This window comes from Panicum virgatum, chromosome 9K (assembly GCF_016808335.1).
Source record: "Panicum virgatum strain AP13 chromosome 9K, P.virgatum_v5, whole genome shotgun sequence".
Classification (NCBI taxonomy): Eukaryota; Viridiplantae; Streptophyta; class Magnoliopsida; order Poales; family Poaceae; genus Panicum; species Panicum virgatum.
Window position 1 is genome coordinate 24697978 of NC_053144.1, and position 21606 is coordinate 24719583.

The 21606-nt window shown below is 41.6% G+C and overlaps 2 long non-coding RNA genes across 3 annotated transcripts; both read left to right on the top strand.

The window, feature by feature from the left end:
- The first annotated feature begins 843 nt into the window (after nt 1-843).
- LOC120650917 lies at nt 844-1821 on the top strand. The gene is made up of 2 exons (XR_005665856.1): nt 844-977; nt 1533-1821. It is a non-coding gene; the product is annotated as an uncharacterized LOC120650917 (long non-coding RNA).
- Nucleotides 1822-1949: 128 nt separating this feature from the next.
- On the top strand, nt 1950-2698 carry LOC120650918. Of its 2 annotated transcripts, none has more exons than XR_005665857.1 (2): nt 1950-2058; nt 2542-2698. It is a non-coding gene; the product is annotated as an uncharacterized LOC120650918 (long non-coding RNA). The 2 variants fall into 2 exon arrangements; XR_005665858.1 differs by having other exon boundaries at nt 1955-2058; nt 2546-2698.
- Nucleotides 2699-21606: the final 18908 nt, after the last annotated feature.

Consider the following 21606-nt stretch of genomic DNA (forward strand, 5'->3'; position numbering starts at 1 on the left):
ACACATATCACGCAACAAAAAGAATAAACTTGAGGGAAAAAAGAGTAGAAACCTTCTTAAGCTAACTTAACCAAAAGGGGCTATCAAAGCCATCAGCTAACATGATTTCACTACTACAGAATACATCATCACAAATGCCCCATCACCGCCGGTTTGTTTCGAACCGGCGGTGATAGTCTATCACCGCCGGTTCCAAATGGACCCGGCGGTGATGCTAACATATCACCGCCGGTTCATAATACGACCCGGCGGTGATGCTCTCGAGAGCATCACCGCCGGGTCGTATTACGAACCGGGGGTGATATATTAACATCACCGTCGGGTTGTAATATGACCCGGCGGTAATGTGTTCTCCACCTATTTTTTTTCATTCTCCCCTCCCTCTCTCTCTGGTATTTTTTTCCTCCTCCCCCTGGCGTCCGCCCACAGCCCGCCCTCCCTCGTGGCGCCGCCCTCCTCCCCATTCCCCTTCCTCCTCCCGCGCCCTCCCCTGGCCGTGACCCACGCCTGCTGCGGCCTCCGCCTGCCGCCGCAAACCCGGCAGCCGCCAAGGACGCGTGCCGGGTGCGGCCTCCGCTCGGACGCCGCCGCCGCCCTACAAGCCGGGTGTGGGAGAAAGACGACGCCGCCGCCCAACAGGCCGGGTGCGGGAGAGGAGACAGCGTCGAGGTAGATGCCGACCCAGCCCGGTGTCGCCGACGCCACTGGGCCCCCGATCCAGATCCAGGTATCAGGATGGCTTAGCTTTCTTCGATGGATTTATTGGACGCGGATCTGCTTGCTCTGCTACGTGCTGCTGCTTCCGAGTCTTTTCGTCGTTCATTTGCAGCAAGGATGGAGGGAAGGAGAAGGCCCCGGCCAAGTCTGGAGGCGGAAGAAGAAGAAGAAGAAAGTGGAGCAAGGGCAAGCAGAAGGAGAAGGTCAACAACGCCATGCTCTTCGACCAGCCCACCACCTATGACAAGCTGCTCTCCGAGGTAATCTACCTATCCTCCTGTAGCTTATACTACGTATTGTGTTGGCTTCGATGTTTGTCAATTTCTGGAAATAGAAGATATGAGAAGTAGGCAATGTCTGGTCTGGAATTAGTGAGCAGGAGCACTTACGTCTGTCATCTTATAATGTTGCCGTTATTTGACACTATCATCAGCAGCAACATGAATTTCTGATATTGATGCAAGAAGAATATGTTGGGTTTGTTTGCTGAAATTCTTTGGTTCGTTACTGACTGTTCATTCTGAGATGTTCATAACTAATTGCATCTCTTAAATAGTCAAAGTAACTGAAATGGATATACTGAAATGAATATATACCAATTCTCTGTCTTTTTTTTCGAAATAGCATTTCTCTGTCTTTAAGCTTTCTGAATTTAGACATTGTTTACCAGCGCTCTCAATGGTTGCTATGGCATACCATCGTTCCACTTCAAGGGTCGTCAGGGTGACTACTATATTATTCTCATGAGTTCACTAATTATATTCTAGATTTCTTTGCAGCTTAACAACTTCTATTCACTAATCTTTCTTTTTTAGGTAATGGATATGCTTGGTCCCAGCCTTTGGGATGGTTCTGAAAAATTATTTTGGGAGCATCAAAAGGGTGGGGAAGGCAAAGGTAATCACAAAATGTTAAGTATTCAAATTTCTTATGGGTTAGATAAGTAGCATTGTGGCACTTGTAAAGGCTCGAGTTCCCTATATTTTTTAACCAATTAAGTGGAAGTATAGTTCTTGAATCAGTTCTTTGATTCTTTCTTACAGTGGTTATAACAGATGACATTTCATTGGTTATTTAAACCTATTCAGTGCTTAACTACTCATGCTATCCAAAAAAACACTTTCACAACATTATCTCAATGTATCTGTATCCTTCAAGCTTGCATTCTGTCTAAGCCCAAGCAGTATGACAACAAGATGCAGGTGCTACTGTAAGTCATATTGCCTCAGTTTTGGTTTTTTAGCCACTTGACGTTGTGTTTAGCTCTCTATACTCCCATTACTTCGTTTGCAGGTTTTGCATTATATTGTCGTAGCAGTTCTAGAGCCTCCTCTTTTCCTGGTATGTATATTACTTTCTACAGTGACAATGCTTGATCTCTGGCCTTGTGTACAATTGAATTTTCAAGTATTTGGTATCTGCCTAAGCAAAAGTTGAAATGAGGAAAGCGGGCTCCGCGTGGGATTTTTTGATAGAATCTACCTATTGAGGAATTTTTAGGAATAGAGAATGTTGTGTGATTGCGTTTATGTTAACCTCCCTGCCTTTTTCTGTTATTACCACAATCACGAATCACAAGAATGAAGAATTATATCATCTGTTTGATTCTCTGGTTATTGGGTATTTGGGTAAGTATTGATGGCAGCCTGGCAATGTGCTAAGCTAATGCCTTGCCGACTATAACAAACCAACATCAGCTGCTTAGCACCATGAGATATGGCTAATTTGATGAGTATATTGTTGGTAGTCTCACTGCTTTGCTTGGATTGCACTCTTAGGAAAAGACTGATTACAATCATTTTTCCTTGTTTCTGCTTGATCAAGATAGAAGATGGTAACAGTGTGCTACTGGATAAGAATATAGCCAAGCAAAGAGCCAGGTTGCTTCTTGCTGTGTGAGTTGCTTGAGAGAGAAGAGAGCAGAAATGAACTTCTCCATCAGAATAGGAAGAGCGGAAAAGGAAATTTGCTTCTTGCTGTACAAGGTAGCTAGCTCCTGATTTTGTTTTTATACGATCTGCGAGTTCATCTATACTTCTAAAGGCTTGAGAGTATCGTAAGAACATACTGTCTAAATCGAATGAGCTCATATGGTTGAATTCTGTTGCTATAATTATATATTATATATGTTGTATAAATGATGCAATATTATTATATGAAAATATTTTTTTGATGGGAAAAAGGTCTTCACCGCCGGTTTAAGACACGAACCGGCGGTGTTGATGTCTCCATCACTAACGGTTCCAGATACGAACCGGCGGTGATGGGTGCACATCACCAACGGCTCTAGAACCGGCGGTGATGGCCCCGCTATCACCAACGTTTTAAATCCAACGGTACCCAAAATCGTTGGTGATGTACTTTTAGAACCGGCGGTGATAAGGGTGGCTGTAGTAGTGTTTGCTTTTTCTGAATCCTATAGATAGATTGTTCACCAAACATATATGTCGACTGTCCACCATTGAACCTTATATTAGCATACTTGCTCAAAAATACACTACTGCGCCTCCTTGCATTGGATACCCGAGGACAGCAGGAAAGAATTCATGTGGTCACCACTAACCTTTGGAAGGCATATATTCTCTAGAATAAAATCTGATGGAGGCAATGACAATTGCACGGAACAATATAGTTAACGATCAGACAATACTTTATTTCTGATCAGACAATTGTACACAGGACAATTGAAAATAACAATCTTTAAAAGCAGAACTATGTTGTGAATTGCTAAATTAGGTATCACAGTATTATATCCTAATATAAAGTAGAAGCAGTTGTTGAGTAGATAATATGATATGAGAAAAACTCAGCATATATGCATGATGCTAAAAGAATTCTAGTTTGCAGCAATCTTTACCAATTAACTTCTTCTAGGAAAGATAGACAGTGAGCATCAAATCTGTTCACAAACAAAACATCCTTGAAGGATTAGCAGGGGAAGAACTTGGCACAACTTTCTAGCTAATCGGGTGAGTCCCACGATGCATAAATCTTTGGGCAATATGGTGGACTGCGCTAAGAATTGGGATTGGGACAGAGCTCAAGTTAATATATATTCACCAATCACCATAAACCAAAAGAAGCGTTGAAGAAATTAAATGTAATAATAAACAAAAAAGAAACAAACGAATTATTAGCATGGCAGAGGCACCGCTTACCTCTCCAAACTTGACGTCTGGATGCAATGCCGAGGAGATTGTCAGATTGAGATCTGAGCAGAGGGTAGGAAGCTAGCTGACATCGTCTCTTATGAACATAGAAAATTCAACCGTGAGCAGGGGCCTGCATGCATGGTTGACGCAGGCAGCCAGGCACAACAATGGTTGATGGGTTCAGGGAAGGTCGTGCGAGGCAGGCAGAAGCTAGCATGACCGGAGACGGCTGTTGTGCCGTGGATCTCGCGGTCAGGCTTCCAAGGATCCGGCAGCCAGGGATTCTGCTACACCATGCTCCACTCCCCATCCTTCGCATCGAAGTGCATGTTCCTCTCTCATGTCAGGGGGTGGGTGAAAGAGGAATGAGGAAGGGCATGATGGGAACGCAGTGTCAGGATCAGGATCCATGATTGAGATCAGTAAACGGCAGAGGAGGATGACCGTGAGGTTGAGCCAAAGCGTCGGCTCGAGGACGACCCTGACCATGGTGGGGAAGGCAAGGGTGAGGAGGGGGCGGCGACTGCGAGACGAACCGGCGATTCTTTCCGCAGTCAAGGACGGTGCGTAGGTCACCGTTTGGCATCGCGTAGCGATAACGCGACTCGCGGACTGACCACACATGGCGATGCTATCCTAATCTCCGTTATTTTTTCTTTAGCGTCCTGCACCCGGCGGCTTACGCGGCGTGATGCTAATGGCGAGAACAGCGAGATGCTCCCGGAGGCCTCCAATTCTTCGAGCGATATAGATCTACATATGTATAGGGTGGATGCCGTTTCTTTTCATCATCATCTGATGTGCTGTAGTAGTGTTGCATGCATGTGCTGCTTTACTGATTTGTACGGCATGTAGGTTGGAATATGTGAAAGTGGTGGCCGAGATTGGTTTGGGAGAAGCAAATCAACCCACTGGACCAGCCCGCACTGTGAACCCACCTAACCCGCGTCGCAAACCTGCCTGCGCTGCCCAGCGGCGCCGCAAGTACAACGCCACATATCTGATGCTTGTGTCTTCCGTACGAAGCTAAGGAGTATAAATGATCTGTGACTAGCCAGTTAATACTTACAATTCTGCTGGCCTCCTTGAGCTGATCCCTACGAAGCAAGGGGTGATTTGAACTTAAAAGATAAAAAATAGTCAAGGAAACACTACTACAAAAAGTATTTTTAGGGGCAGGTGCAGAATCCGCCTCTAGTTCTTGCAGCTAAGGAATTACTTTTAGAAGCGGGTAACACACTCGCCTCTAAAAATAATTTTTAGGGGGCAAGTCATGCCGTGACCCGCATTAGAAATCAATTTTTAGGGACAGATCATGCCATGCCCGACCCGTACAAATCCATGTAGCGAAAATGAAAAAATTGAAAACAAATTCAAAACAACAAAATAAAAAATATTCCAGCCAACCAACCCTATAATGTTGAGCTACAATTTTTTTTGATCAAATATGCACACTTGCATCACCTCATATTCGAATTGCCAACCTCAAGCCTCGCGTGTTGCTTTATTACCACCACACTGAACAATCGTCACTTGTGACTCTATGAGGTATGCTATTTTTTATATTAAATTTGAAATTGATTTGTACGAGCGGGTGACGCTGCTCCCGCCCCTACAAATATTTTTCTATTTTATTCAAAATATTATTTAAATCTTTACGTATAGCAAAACAAATTTTAAAAGTGAAACTTCTACACTATAGTTATTGTGAAATATAGAAAAAATACGCCAAGTATATTTTAGTATATATAAAGGTTAAGATTCTGTAAACCTCAAAGTATGACTTGAGTTATATGAGATATTATATAGCTATAACTATTATAGAACTTATAATAATATTTTAGACCATTAAATGATCTTAAATGAAAAAATTTAACTACAAAATTTTAGATCTTGTCGTTTTCTACAATTATGATATAAAGTTTGATTTTATCTGAGATCATATGAAAATATTATGATTTTTAGCGTACGACCATTTGTAGGGGTGGATCATGCCATCGCCCACCTCTAAAAATACATTTTTAGACACGGGTGAGGCCCTCACCCGCTTCTAAAAATGCCACAATTTTTAATGGCGGGTGACCCCATCAACCACCACCTGGTGATATAAATACCCCCTCAGAGGCACTTTACCAATCGTGTATCTAAGGTGGGGGAGTATAAATACCCCCTCTTTTTACTATAACTAGGATGATTTTTTTTTTTTGAGATTTTGTGAGTGCATAAAATGTTATTCCATTCGAGTCGAGTTCCTTTTGTATTTTTCTATTTGGAGTTGATACCAATAGATCTCTAGTTATAGATCATTTTAATGTTTCTATTATATATATACACACTACTAATCTAAATATGAACTGTGCATATATATATAAATAATATATAATTTTGAATAGAGAGAGTACATAGCGTAGGTTCAGTTACATGAGTTGTGATCAGGTAATACCTGCAGGGTCTGTTTTAGTGTGCTTGTGCCCCCCTCCCCTTCTCCCCCAAAAAATGCTTGAGTTGTATTGACCATTATTTTGTATTGTAACATATGATCCACTTTTATTTGTCTCTATAATACGCTCAAGCTGTGTTTGGTCAATGGGCAGCAACATTCTTCCATTTTTCTGGACAGTCAAACAAACGCAAGAGAATAACATAAGTTCAACGCTGGCAAAATAAGAACTAGCTAGATAATGTTAGAATATTCTAGCAAGCTTTCACCAAGTTCTTCTACTTATCCTGAACATAAATTTATATTAGCAGCGTTAGTACCGTAGGTTCATAACATAGTAACATAGCTAGTAATATAATGATGATGTATGTTCTAGATAGTGCAATGTGTCACTAGTAATGCACCATGCGTACCTTCAAATGAACTGGTGTTTGAATTGATGTGAAAAAATATTATGTCTCGACATCTTTCAATTTTCCAACTCCATACTCTGATATACCATTCACAAGTTTTCTCACTTCATCCTGCATCCGGTGTTCATTTTTTTTCATGTTTGAGTGCTTTCTTCCTCCACTTGTGGAAGGATCTTGCAAACCCAAAATATCGATGGACTCTACCACCTGGACGAAATAAACTAAACCTATATGGAAGCTATGGTCGGGTTGGACATATGCCCCCCCCCCCCCGGCTATAGAAATGTTTTTGTTGCTGACCATCAGTCTATATTTTAACATATGTTTTGTATTATTTATGTGATGTTTAGGACAATAAACCAACTCATATGATTTTCAATTTTTCATGTTTACGTGTTTGACATTTGACGATTGTGTTCGCGGTCAAACTTTCACAAATTTGACAGATTTATGTACCCAATATATAGACCATTAGAATTGCATATAAATCTACAATTGCAATCCAAGTGCACACACACACACACACAATGATTTCAAATCACAGGATGAAACATGAGATAGGTACAAGTCATACATGAACAAGGTGCACACATAGAAGAGATGTCAAAGTTCACATTAACTAAGTCAAGCCAACATGGGCATCAAATATGACGACGTGCATATCTAAGATTAAAAGTTAAGTCTTATCTTGCTTCTTTTACTTATTGCAGGGCCAGGTGGTTGTGTTTTTTCTATGTACTACCCATGGAGGGGCTGTCAAGTGGCATTTTTGAAGTGTTAACATCTTTAGTACCTAGGCCTTTCTTATTCTTTATGGGTTTCACCTTCTTTGTAACCTTCACAGGTTGTTCTATGTGTGAGGGATACTCGATGGAAAGCATTTTCGGCTGATTTGGGCCACTCCTTGACCTACAAATAGTTCATTTTCAGCAGAAAATGTTGTTAGTAAAATACAGTAGTCAAATGGAAAACGAAATCAATTTTAGAAAAATGCTAATTTTTTGAGAGTCCAAAGCTAGATTTCTTTTGTTTTCCCTTGTCTTACTTAAAATCTCCAAGCTTTGGCTGTGATTATGGAGAGCATCCATTTAGTTTCCTAACCAAGTGGTCACTGATAGTAACACAAAACTCCAGCGCTAGTGTCAATTACCTTCTAGATGCTTCAAGAGTACAATCATCACTATTTCTCCTTTTGCTAGTAGTTGTTTCCAAGTTTTGACTAGAGGGGCAAAGCCAATATTTAGAATTTATCACAAGTTGGAAATAACAATTAGAGGAAGTAATAAATTGCAAATCTTGGTGGAAAAGAAATGGATGCAGTTGGTGCATCATACTTCGAAGGAAAAATAGAACTGTGGGCAGATTTATCCCTCTTCTTTGGTGGTCCCCTACAGGAACAATACAAGTCATCACTATATTTTTTTGGAAGGAAAAACACAAACTATAGTAAGAGTAGACACATTATTTCATGATTGCTTTCATAGCTTTGATGTCTTCTAGTCTGCCCCTCTTACAGATATGCCAATGATATCCATAGTCCTCACAAATAGGGCACTTGTGTTGCCCGTTCCTTTTTTTTCATATAACCATTAACTTTATGCCTTTCTATTTTAGACATACCCAATACTAGCTAGTTTCAATAATGGGATGTATGAAAAAAATCATGGGTGGATTTAGTCTATTATGATTTGTCAGTTATAGAAGGAATAAGTTGACTATATGCAACTCTAAATTTATCAACTAACACTACTACACAAGTCTCTTGTAATAATACTGTCTATTTTTGAAGCATTCCCTCATGAGAGAAGATTTAAATGTGATACAAATATCAGTCCCAGGAGGCTAATAACACATTTATTACATCAGATGGTACATAACAGTACAAGTCTACGCGGTAATGGGCAGTGAAGCGCCACTATCGCGAGGATAACAACTAAAACCCACACAACGACATTAACTACGAAGAGGTCATCAGAGTCTTGCGCCATATGGAGCTTCCTGCGGGTGACCCTATCCACAGGCAAGGTTGGGTGCAGGACGGAACCCCTACTCAACATCTTCGGGAACGAAGTCTGGATCTTCCTCTGTAAAAATTAGGAAAGGGGTGAGTACAAACGTACTCAGCAAGTCCAACCACACCTACGGAGGGGTATAAACAGAATATAATGCACAGGGTAAATCAAGGATAAGGCTAGGGTTTAATTTGCGGAAAGCTATTTTTATGCAGGGGTTCATTTGAGAGAAAAGAATTTTCAAAGCAACTTTCTCGCACCGAGTAACACGTAGGGTTGATCTACACAGGGTCCAAGTTTTAAATTTGCTACCGGACTTCTGATCTGCCGTAGCACACGACACAACTGCCGGACACTTTTCCAAAACAACTCACGCCAACCCATCCATTCCCAGAAGAAACAATAGTTGTGTGACCAAACCGTAACTCGCCCAGTACCGTGGGCACGACTATTCGAATAGATTTTAACTCTGCAGAGGTGTGCAACTTTACCCACAAACGGGGTACCATAGCACGATCACCTTAGTGTTGGTGCATATCCCAACAAAGTCATTACCCATCTTAGCTAGACCTGACTAGCCAACACGGGATCCACCAAGGGGCCATTGACCTATCACTGAGGTTTAACCAGGGCATAAGTCACACAGAGCTTATCCCTTCTCCTTGGTCACCCATTGCTTTCAGCTCTCCTGATGGCTATCAGACTAACTAGTGGGATTTATGCTAAGTCGTTGCCACATACAACGGTCGAGTGGTTTGCACGATAATGGAGTTAGGCAAGATGACACACCAACTCGGTCCTTAATTGTGACAAGATGGATATCTCCCAACCTTGCTCAACCACACAGGTACGAGCACACCATTCGGCAATTCACACAGAAGTGTCATCCATCCCGTCTAAACTCATCTTTTGAATATTCCACATTTTCCCTTCCCACACACTCACACATTTTCTTTTTATAAAACAAGTGGTACCGTGTTCGAGGTCCTAAGCGTTCTAGCAACGATTAACATCCAAATAGAATAAATCATATTTAGACATTAATCTAGGTGGTCAAGGAATGGTTATAACACTACAAGAAATCCATTGATCCATGATGAATTTTTTGTGACGTTCATGAACACCGTCATAAACAGGTAGGATCTATGACGATTTATGAATTTTCGTCACATATTTGTAAAAAGCCCATATGGGCTCTAATTTGGGCTTAGTTTCCATGACAAACCTTTGAAAACGTCATAGAATGAAAATAGAAATCGTCACAGATTTGATATGGTGCTCAAACCATAATGGTGATAAAGAAAATACGTTATAGTTTAACATGAACGCACGAATTAGCGTAAGACTAAATTCATATATGCATCCAAGTTGCTACATAATGTTTTCTACAAGCTTAAATTCATATTTCTTTAGTTTTTTATGAATTTCTATAGCGTAGGAAAATCCATTTTGATTTTTTTCATGAAAAAATCATTCTAACCCATCTCAATATTTTTTTGGGCCAGCTGGTAGTAAAAATAAAAAAAAGACTCAGCTCATTTTTCCCTTGTCTCTAGCTTGTTTCTTCCCTTTGGGCCTCATCTCTCCATGTTGAAAAAATCATTCTAACCCATCTCAATATTTTTTTGGGCCAGCTGGTAGTAAAAATAAAAAAAAGACTCAGCTCATTTTTCCCTTGTCTCTAGCTTGTTTCTTCCCTTTGGGCCTCATCTCTCCATGTTGGCATGCGCCAAGCCCAGCTGATGTGCAGCTCCTCATGTTTTGGAGCTAAAAATAAAAAGAGGCAAAGTAGAGAATCGAACCTGGGTCTTGGAGTTGGGAATGAAGCGCCCTACCACTGTGTTGCACTCTTGTTTGTGCTTCTAGTGATAACGATAGCTTATTATATCACGGTAACTTGGTTCTACAATGAAGAGCAAATATGCAATTCGTCTTTTTTTCTTTTTAATTCAGAATTAAATTTTGTAATTAGTATTACTCTCTCATAAGAACTCCAAATTTGATTGTTTTTTTCTTAGGCTGTAGTAAAAAATTTAATTCTCAGACTCATCACCATCCTCAGCTGGCTCCTTTTCTTTTTCAATTGGATAATTCACAATATATAGTGCTTTCTATGGTTTAGTCTCTAAGTACATTGCCTCTTCGTCTACACCTACATGTTCCTTCAGTGGTGCAGGGCTTCTAAGATAATTATCCTTGTCAAGCTCTAGCTTCTTGTGTAGGCTATCAACATTAAATTCCCACTTTCTGACTAGCTCATATGGATCAAAAGAGCCTTGTGATAGATAATGAACATGATTATAATAACCTTCCTCTTGAGGTGCTTACTAAACATATACATCAACTCTTGGCTTGATTTTATTTCAAGGTAGGTTTATTATAGAGCTTCATAATAGTATTGGATATGAGCTACCTCCATATACCCTGGAGTATATTTCTCTACCACTGATTATACAAAATCCATGAAATTTGTTCTATTTGAATCCACAACCATCTCAAAACTAAAACATTTAACATCCTTTCTACGAGGGTCCTCTTGTTGCATAACGATTCAATTTCCAACTTGAAACTAGAATCGAACCTGTTAGCACAAAAGAATCCACGCCTTGTTCATAGCCATGCAAATTTGTAGATGCTAGAATGAAAATGATGATGCTAGACTCGCCCTTCGATCAAGTTGTGGCCGTCGTCTTTGTCACTCACTTGGGAAGCCAGGCTAGAAGCCGCCTCGTCTGGATAGGCTCAGTGCTGTCATTTACGACACCCTGCTCGTGGACCTGACTCGTGCGGCTGGCGGCCAAGCCCACGCAGCCCTGGCTCACGCCCCGGGTTGGCCCAACTAGCAGACAAGCCCGAGGCTCCTTGGCCCGCGCACCCGGCGTACAGGCCCGCACCTTCCTTATAATACATTGTTCAAGAGTATCTTTGGTCTAGCAACCTCTTTCTCATTAAAAAGTAGATTGTCCAAATTTTCTCTATGAGCTAGATCTTGAAGAAGAGATGGTATACTCTCTCATCACCTTCTCTTTCTTCCATGTAAGCACAATGATGATTTATATTTCTATGGGCTAGCTGTGGACTGTGGTGGCCTTGTTCGAGGAGGCCTTTGATTTGTACTACTGCATGTTGCTAGTTGATTGTGAGAGGCTAGGCGCCGCGGTAGCAATGCAATGAATAACATGCAGCCATGCACGCATCAAGTATGATAGTGACTATACACACATTTGGTAGGCTGATAGGGCAATTGCCCGTGTCTAGTGTTTTGCCAGAACGGTTACTGTGGCTCCCACTAATACAGTTGCAACCAATCCATGCTATGAAGCCATGCTTATTTGTTTTAAAGAGGCAGGCCACGCGCTGCTTTTACAGCGCTCGAACGCGCCCATACATAAGGTACGCTAACGTTCTCGCATCAGCACCGGCACCGGCCGGCACGTCGTCGCTTACCGGCCACTATAGTCACCATCAATAATCCGCGTGCGCGACCGCGATCGAGCAGTGCCACGTGACGCCCTGCGTTGCCTTCACGGAGTTGGCCGGGGCCGGGGACGAGAGGCAGTACCGGCGGGAGGTTCTTGACGACGGATCGGGTAGTGCCTTGAAAGTGGCCTGCTGCCAGGAAAGCACGCACCTCATGCCAAGGCTAGGTGTGGGGCGGATGGTCACGCGCACGCAGCACGCGTACGTCGTCTGTCTGCTACGCTTGATTGGTGGCCGTCTCCATCGCTCCCTCCACTTTGGTCGCTGGCGCGCGCTCAGTCGCGGGCCGGCGTCAGCTATGCTATGCTTCCACACGGTCACACCAAACGCTGCTTGCCATCAGCGGGTGCTAATCATGGCCGAGTGCTATAGTTGCACTGGCCGTGGTTTGGGCCGGCGGTGTACTACTGCCATTCCATCTTAAAATAAGCTGTAGCAGATCAAGAATTCAACACACGCATGCATGCTACATATATAGTTAAATGCGTAAGCCATTCCCGTTTCATTATTACAGATCTTAATTTTGGACACAAGACATGACAACACACAGAGTTAATTACCACTGCCATTGTGATGTGAGTATGTGACCACCATCAAACTCACACTTTCTTAGTTCTGCTCTTCACCACAGACCATCGCAGCGCCGGATCAAGGATTGGAGTGGTCGGCGGCGCTAGACAGTCCTGGTCACTGTTGCCTTGCCTTGGATAAGGGTCACTTGTATCTGGAGAGGTCGGTGGCGCTAGACGGTCCTGGGCACTGTTGCCTTGCTCCTGGGCACTGTTGCCTTGCCTTGGATAAGGGTGACTTCTATCTATCTCCATAATACGCTCAAGCAGTGCTTGGTCAAGGGGCAACAACATTCTTCCATTTTCCTGGAGAGTCAAGCAAATGCAAGGGAGTAATGTAAGTGCAGCGTTGGCAAAATAACAACGAGATAGAGATATGCAAAGAATATTATAACCTTCTTGCAAGCTTTCACCAAGTTCTTCCACTTATCCTGAACATAAAATTAGTAGCGTTAGTACTAGATGTTCATAACATAGCTAGTAACATAATGATGATGTATGAGCTAAATAGTGCAATGTGTCACTAATGATGTACCATGCGCATACCTTCAAATGAACTGGTGTTCGAATTGATGTCAAGAAATATTTTTCCTTCATAGCTTTCCATTTTCCAACTCCGTACTCAGAAACACCATTTACAAGTTGTTGCACTTCATACTGCGTCCAATGTTCATTATTTTTTCTGGTGCTATCCTTTCTCCCTCCACTTGTGGAAGACTCCTGCAAATCCATATGATTGATGGACTCTACCACCTGGAGGAAAAAGATTAAAAACCTACCATTTATATCCATATATATATATATAGTTCCCCCCTATGATCGATTGTGCATAATACTATACATATGTTGCATGGACTGATGTAAAACAAGAGATGATTCTCTGTATATGCCATCAAAATTTAGAATCCTCAATCTTCACCAAAAAAAGTATGTCATTCTTCATGTGCCACTACTGAGCTTTTTGCCCCTAGGGATTGTCTTAAACTCCTAATGGAACTAGCATAGTATTGTGCTGGTTATATTATTTAATAAGTGTCGCATTTTGTCAACAAACACCTCTATGATGGTAGTGGAATACAGGGAATTGAAAATTGTATTGGAGACACCGGAGAATGAAACTTTTTGGGTGGCAGATCAATGATTTCGATACCTTTCGATGGCATAATGGATATATACCCTTAGAATGATCACATGAAAGGATCCATGCATTTAATTTGAGAGCTTACGTTAGCTCCACGTCAAACTCGGTGACATAGACAAATAATCTGGATTAAATATATATATTGCTTTCTAGCAATTGCCAAAGTTCCATTTTTTTGTCAACATAACATTTCCTCTTATGCCTTTCCAAGTCAAATTCTCGGCTTGATCTCAGTCATCCATGCTCAGCCTGGGCATGGAGCCTGAGGGGCTATCAGAGTGGACGAGTTAAAAAGAGGACTGCAGCGGTGTGGCTGTTCAAGCTGGGAGCTAGGTATTGAGGCGATGGCTAGCGATTAAGGTTGGTTTCCTCCACCTCCATGGAGATAAAAAGAAACAACCGAGTAGGTTTTCTGCTTTTGTCTAATATTCAATTATAATTGCTTAAGGTTTGAGGAACGAGAGTACTCTACCCTGCCTGTGATGAGTGAATTGTCAACCGTGCGGTGTGATCGTACGCTTGGTCTTTGGATTGCAGGTACACGGGCGTCGAGTGTCGACGGTGAGTTGCCGTGGAGGAACTTGGGCCGGGCGGCAGCTGTGGCGTCCACTCCTGGGTCGACGACGCAAGCGGCGAGGGAAGGCGGGTTTCTTGGTTTGCGCCACAAAACCAAGGAGGCGGACGGCGGTTGAAGACGCAAAGTCGTGGAGGCACAAGCATCGGTCTCGGGACTGACGGAGGCGACGGGCGTCGACGGCGTCTAGGGCCTCGCTGCGGGCGAGGAGGTGACGGGCGTCGGGCGGCGTCTAGGGCCACGGCATGGAGGCGGGAATCTTCCCGCGCGAGGAGTTTTGGCGGTTTTCTCAAAACCGGCCACCTACCCGGGTTTCGCGGACCCTCCAAAACCGTGGACCGGAACTTCGTCGACGTGGCGGCATCGCAGCAAAGACTTCGAGTCGAAGAAAGAAACTCCGTTGTCGATCGAGGCTGTACAACGGGCTGCTGCAGACCCGACCGGTCTGACCGGTCCCATGGACCGGTCTGACCAGTCTGGCTGCAGCTGTGTATAAATACCACCACCAGCCCGTGGCTGGGTGAGTTTTTTGAGTCTTTTGTTTTCTCTTCGTTTTTCCTTCTCCATGTCCCTGCTCCAGGTTAGGGCCAAGAACTCCAACGCAAAAGAGGGTTAGGTATAGCTAATCTCTCAATTCTAGAGGGTGGATGATGGGCGGATGGCTCTAGCTTTGTATAGGTGAATTCCTCTGAAATTTATGAATGAAATCTTGTTGAGATTCACCTTTGTGTGCTGAGTTCTCGTCCTCTTCCTTCTCTTTTGCATTTTGGACTTGATTTCTCCTCTTTTGGAATATTTCGTGTTTAGAGGAATCAAGCCCGTGGATTCGTGTTTTGCCCAACTCGTTGTGACGATTCTGATCTATCTAGCCTAGTGCCAAAACCCCTAGAATCGCGAGTTCTCACGAATTGGTGATTTTGAGTTTTTGATAAAACCCCAATCCTCTTTGATCTTCCCTCGATTTCTCACGATCTGTTAATCTTTTGGGAAAGATCTCTTGGCGATATGTTCATGGGGTAGATGCGAAGCTACCCTACCCTCCAAGTTTCATCGAATTTGGACTTCGTTTGCTCAAGATTTGCCATTTGGAGTTTTGTTGGCGGGCTGTCTGGGAGAAACCGGTCTGACCGGTCTGAGTAACCGGTCTGAGTTTTTGAATTTCAGCCCGACTGGTCAGACCGGTCTGAGCAAGCGGTCAGACCGGTCTGACTCAGCAGACCTGCTGTTTTGGGAAGTTTTCCGCGTTGCTTCCGTTTCTCTTCCTAAGGGTTTTTGCTTAGAGATAGCTAGTCCATATCTACTCTCTCACCCTAGGTTCGAGGGTTTGTGGTGAATTTCGGGATATATGCCGACGGATCGATTTCGAGTGAAATTTTGATCGGCTCCCATTCACCCCCCCCCTTCTGGTCGCCAGTTTCGGTCCCTCAAGGTTGGATTCCAAGCTTGAGTGTGTGATTGATGGCTTATCTTTTCTTTTCCTTCAGTATGGATCACACCCCATATATAAGGTCCCATACATCATACATATATTTGAGACCTTCTACCCGTGGCAATGTAACATTGGACTGTCCTTAAGGGCAATAACACAGGGAGTGATGGTGCTGGCTCAGCAACAATGCATTCTTGTTGGTATGACATGCTGGCCTAGGACTGCTATGGACTAGTAAACAAACAACTTCATTGGCCTGCAGCCATAAACTAACCGTACAATGCTAATCCCCTTTGGCCAAATTACTTGAGTGACTAAACAGCTAGTTATTGCTCAATATAAATTCTTTTTTAACCAAATCAATCCACTTTGGCCACATCGAAGAGAAGAATGTGTATGCTTACCCTCACAGACGTGCTTTTCCTGGGAGGTCCTCTTCTCCCATGCCCCAAACTGCCATTTGGAAAGAAACAACCTGAAATCATGATCCATGTGTACATGATTTTATTAAAAAAAGTGAGTTCACAATGCAATAAGTCACATAGACAATAATGTATTAGAAATTATAATGTATCTAACCAGTTTTGTCCATGGATTACAATGTATCCTATTTGGATGATTTGTTACAAGTCCTGACTCTAAACACCCTCAAGAGATTCATAATAAGGGTGTGAATATGTAATGTGTATATATGCATAAACAAGCATGAACCTTTTTCTGGTCCTTGGGTGGTGCCAAAATTTTGTATCCTTTTTTAATACCTCCCAAGAACTGTAAAATTAGGTAATAACTAGTCAGGTTGGCGCGCTAAGCGCGCCTATACAAAAAAACATTGACTTAAAATATTAATGGAAAGATATTATTTGCTACTATGTTTGAAACAACATCGTATCGATGTATAGAGTTAAATCTAAAAATTACAGTAAAACGGCATAGTAGTTTAGAGTCTGAGAACGCGTCAATCTCAAGCATTTTAGTATAGAGGTACAGAAAATTTTTCCTTAGGAATTCGTTTTTTTTGTGTCAGTAGGTACAGTTTGATTACTTTAGTAGGGAAAAAAGATTAGAAATGAATGAACAGTTCAAGTATATTTTGTGAGTTTACGGAGGGAAACCCAAAGCCAAAAACTAGTAGAACTACCACGTGTGAATATAGTATACAAAGTTTAGTTATTATTTTTATATGTAGAGAGTAGTTAAATATATTTTGTATTGTCAAATAATGGAAGAAAAATAATTTTTTAAGATAAATAGGCTCACTTAATAGAACCGTGGGCCCCACGCGGGTCCCATCTGAATAGCGCGTGGGTCCCACGCGGGCCCCGCCTGAATAGCGCGTGGGTCCCGCCTGAATAGCGCGTGGGTCCCATGTAAATCTAAAAATTACAGTAAAACGGCATAGTAGTTTAGAGTCTGAGAACGCGCCAATCTCAAGCATTTTAGTATAGAGGTACAGAAAATTTTTCCTTAGGAATTCGTTTTTTTTGTGTCAGTAGGTACAGTTTGATTACTTTAGTAGGGAAAAAAGATTAGAAATGAATGAACAGTTCAAGTATATTTTGTGAGTTTACGGAGGGAAACCCAAAGCCAAAAAGTAGTAGAACTACCACGTGTGAATATAGTATACAAAGTTTAGTTATTATTTTTATATGTAGGGAGTAGTTAAATATATTTTGTATTGTCAAATAATGGAAGAAAAATAATTTTTTAAGATAAATAGGCTCACTTAATAGAACCGTGGGCCCCACACGGGTCCCATCTAAATAGCGCGTGGGTCCCACGCGGGTCCCGCCTGAATAGCGCGTGGGTCCCGCGTGGGTCCCGCCTGAATAGCGCGTGGGTCCCATGTGGGTCCCACCTGAATAGTATGTGGGACCCGCATAAACAGTGCGTGGGTCCCACGTGGGGCCAGGTTTCACGGAAACGCTCCGATTCTTGGAGCTTTAGTATAGTATATTAATTATATTGAACTAAAATTTTTATTATATCAATGTATTCATATTATAAGTTAAGTAAATTTACTATATAAAAAATATTGTCCATCCTTATATGCATGCACTTCCACGATTCAATTCACATGAAAGTATCCAAAGATGAATAATGTGATAGAACATATATACAACTACCAGGCCATCTCCATGTTTTATACTTCCCTCCATTTTGTCATGCATGGTATTCTAGAGTCCCGACATCAAACTTTTGATGAATAAATAAATAATAAAGATTGATTTCAAAATTATAGTGTTTTGTTTATCTTCTGTAAATATTTTAGTTGAAATATAAATGTATTACTTTATTTAAATGAGATCTGAAAAGGTAGTGGCCAAAATTATGTATATTAGCAATAATGTAATAAATTAAAATTCATAAACATATAGGCTATGTAGTAGAGAAATAAAACCTAGCATGCTTGGGTCGATGTAATCTTTGATATCAAAGTCATCAATGATTGTTTCTTGGTCTGCTGATTCACCATCTTCAACATTCAGAAAATGAAATTGATTTTCCATCTATAATATAAAGAAAATGAAATGGTTAGCAGTGCTAGCTTCCAACATGTAATTCGTAATAGGGTAGGTTTAACATGTACTTGGACTAAAAGTCTAGTCGTCGTATAAAAAAAAATACCTGGCAACTGTAATGGCCAAATGCACCTGCAACTGCAAGATAAATCTGATAAATTCCTCAACATCTGAATTCAAGGAGTATAGACAAAAGAATAAAACACTAGTTAAACTTATATAGTACCCCCTAAACATTCGTGTAGATATTTCTCGTTCCTGGGCCCTGTCCACAGCTGCTCCAAGTCCATTTCATCTTCCATCTATGATAAGGAAAAAGTTCATGTAAAAAAGTACAAGAACGTGCATTGTACCATGCTAGTATAATCAAACATGATCACTGTAGGTAGAAATTAAATATGATTTTGTAAATCTCAATTAACTAAACTAATAACCCGCTACATCAGTGTTTGGTTCTAGGGTCTAGACTTCCCATATTTGGAATATTTTTCCTCACTAATCAGGTTTCTGCTGGATCCACGTCATTTTCTAGCTAGCTACTAGCCGCAATGCGGGGGCATACATACAGAGACGATGGATCCACGGACAAATTAAAGTATAAAAGCATATAGATACCCAGCCTGCAATGTATTTCTACATGCTCTTGTTAATGATGGGTGCGGCACTGGTTCTTGTCTCATGGAGATGCTTATTTTCTAGGATCCAATTTCGTTCGACAGATTTGTGATCCTGTCCACTCACATGTTCATCTGTTCAGACTTGAGCCCAAGAAAAGAAAGACAGGCCATAATTGTATTACCATATGTAGACCAACATTCATATCAACAACCACTACTGACACTACACTCTAGCTTGGGTACCTATTTAGCTCATCCTAATAATTCTTCTTCTTATGCACACTCTGTGCTACAAAAAATAATAAAAGTTAAGTACTCTCTCTCTCTCTGGCTGTGTGTGTGTCTGAGAGAGAGAGAGAGATAGAGAGAGAGAGAGAGAGAGAGAGAGAGAGAGAGAGAGAGAGAGAGAGCATGCTCGATCTACACGAAACTAAATATGGTCAGAAAAAAAAACCTTGTTGATGGATTGAATCCCAAATTAAAGTCTTGAGAGCTGGAGGTCGAGAGGCTCTTAACCAGCTCGGGGCAGCATCGGCAGCTCGCTCAAGGCTGTGTGGAGGACGGAGGAATCAGATCGGCGTACGACAGGAAGTATTGCGTCAGAGATCGAGATGAATCTCCGGCCAGAGATAGAAGATCGCTCAGCTGGCCGGTGTGGGTGATGATGCTGAGGCTGCCGGCTGACTGGTGGCTCAAAACTAAAGCTCAACCTTGCCCGACTGGAGGTCGGGAACTGCGATGAGCGTGCACAAGACTGTAGGAGTTCTCAAAACACACTAGCAATTCTTTGATGGACTTTTGATGTGATACAAATCAACTTAACACACTAGCAATTCTTGGATGGACGACTTTTGATTTGTATTTCTTTTTCGCATGATCTTTCCCAAACACACACGCATTACTCTGCTTTTTGTTTTAATCTGTGCCGCACGAAAATATATTTCAACAGAACGACCTTTTACCAAGATGCACCGGAGATACAAGTAACCTGTACGCACCGGAGAAAGTAATCTTCGTCCAGACAAAACGGTTTGGGAAAGTAATTGGTAAGGATCAGCTTCAAGTTAAATAAAACAAAGGTTGGCAGCAAGTGGGATGAATTTCATGTATCTCACCGTCTTGACGGGGAGAAGCGAGGAACCGGCTGGCAGGAGGCAGATGTTGTGTGGAGCTAACTCCTTGCTACAAAGGATGCTAGCTAGAGTAGGAGTGGAGAAAGAGAAGATGAGTGACGAAACAGTGGGGGGAGATCATGGTGGCCTGGTGCAGCCTTTATATCCAAGGAATGCGTGTGACATTTCCTATCCTGTCCTAGGATTATTTTATAGAATGGGGGTATTATAGTCTTTTTACCTTTTCCATTTTTTTTACATTTTTACTATACAATTTATTGCAAGTGCCATATATAGCATTTTTCCTTTTTCTTCCCTTCTCTCATCACACACGCATTCCATAGCTAGGCCTACTTATAAAAAAAATTATCAAGGTACCCCAAGGGCTCTCTTAATACTTTTTGTTGATTTGTGCCATGCCAAAATATATTTCAACGAAGTGACCTTTACCAGGATACATCATGCATGTGAGATACGAGTAACCTGTTCGCATAACCTATTGAACTCTTCAGTCGTCAATTCACAAAATGGATGTTTCCCTAACCCCATCAATTACTGAAATTCTACACGGAGTTAATCCAGAGGTTATCCTTAAGGTGAGAACGGACCATCATGCATGAACTTACTTCCTCCGTTCCAAATTATATATAAGTCATTACAATTTTCTTACAGAGTCAAAATATTTAAGATACTTTTATGATACCAATGCAAATAAGTACCATTATTAGAGTTTTTACTAAATATACTTTCATCATAGTATATCTATTTGGTGCTATGAATCTTTGTAATTTTTTCTATAATTTTGATCCAACATAAAAATAGTTTATTTGTCTCTCAAAAAAAATTGGAACGACTTACCATTTGAAATGAAGGGAGCATGTAAGTTCCGTCCGAATGAATTTGTCACCGAGAACGGCTTGCACCGTACCCACTAGCATACGTATCAAGATTACAGTTTTCATGATGTCCTTCGCTACATAGGCTAGGCATTGACCTACGAGCTGAGAGTAGAACGGTCGACGTACACTCCCTTCTCGTTATGCATACATATATTTTTTTTCTCGATCGAAATTTTGCATCAACACCAGCCAAAATCCCCCCTTAATTTATCGGCTACAAAGCCGGATCAGCAACTAGTCTCAAGGATTGCAGCCAGCTGCACTCGGATGGGTTATTAATAATTAATTCATCATCTTGATGGCAATTAACAATCATACATGGAAATAAATAGGGAAACGATAGTTAGGGCAAATACAACAGTTTAGATAGCTTTTGATTTTTTGTCACACACAGACAGCTAAATAGATAGCTTATAATATAACAGTTAGATAGTTGTTGCCTATTTGGCTGTCTGCAAGATATTTATTCATCCTTTGACATATAGATTATGGTGATCTAGTATATAGTTTGATCTTCGTAGTCATCTAA